This window comes from Belonocnema kinseyi, chromosome 3 (assembly GCF_010883055.1).
Source record: "Belonocnema kinseyi isolate 2016_QV_RU_SX_M_011 chromosome 3, B_treatae_v1, whole genome shotgun sequence".
NCBI classification, from domain to species: Eukaryota; Metazoa; Arthropoda; class Insecta; order Hymenoptera; family Cynipidae; genus Belonocnema; species Belonocnema kinseyi.
The window spans coordinates 25578830-25580036 of record NC_046659.1 but is presented as its reverse complement, the minus strand read 5'-3'; positions in this window follow the sequence as shown (position 1 = coordinate 25580036).

Here is a 1207-nt window from a genome sequence, read left to right as displayed (position 1 = left end):
ACATGGGTGCTTTAGACAGTACCTCTTTAAACGTAGAAAAGCAATTACAGATAAGTGCCCCTACTGCAACGAAACTGACGACGTCGAACACACTCTGTTCATATGCGAGAAATGGGAAGAAGCAAGGGTAAGATTTAGAATAGAAACGGGTAAAACTTTTACTGACGAAAACATGATGAAGGTCTTGTTGGAATCCAGGGAGGGATGGACAGCGGCATATAGCCTAATACGACAAATTATAGAAACTAAAGAAAGAGAAGGCAGAGAACTGTGCTAAGTAAAGTACAGAGGCAGGAATAACACTGAAGTAATGCTCACGCGGATTCCGGTGTTATATGTGTGTAGGAAAGGAGTTAAGGTTTTAGTGGGTAGGTGCCGTTTGGCAAGTCCCACACTCACCTTCGTTCCTCGTGGACTATGCGCCCATGTGTGCATCTCTCGTGTATGTATATTATGTATATACACGTGATGTGCATATATTGGGCTCTATATCCATCTATCCATCCATCCATCTATCCATCTATATCCAACTATCCATCTATCCATCTATATCCATCTATCCATCTATATTCATCTATCCATCTATCCATTTATATCCATCTATCCATCTATATCCATCTATCCATCTATATCCATCTATCCATTTATATCCATCTATATCCATCTATCCATCCATCTATCCATCTATATCCATCTATATCGATCTATCCATCTATATCCATCTATCCATCTATCATGGGGATTGTCTTCATGCGAATGCTTGAGTTTATATTTGGCGACTCTGATATCCAACTGGAGGTGTATAGACCTTTTAACAAGAAGCCAGGCAGAAGAGTAGCAGTCATCCGAGAGACACAAGCTAAAGAGAATAATGATACAGACCCTGCGCCAAGAATCTCAACACGAATAAAGTGACCAAAACAAGATGCCATTCTAGTGAAAATAGAAAACAAAAACTACGCCGATATATTGAAAACGGTAAAGCAAAACGTTAACCCCACAGATGTCGGGGTGAACGTAAAAGGCATACGAAGAACCAAAAATGGTGAACTTCTACTGATGGTTCAGGATACTGGCAATAAGGCGGAGGCGCTCAAAAAAGAAACTGCCCTAAATGCTGGGGACATGGTCACGCACGGGCAGATTGCAATGGACCCGACAGAGACAAACTCTGCATGAAATGCGGAAAGGAAGACCACAGAGCAGC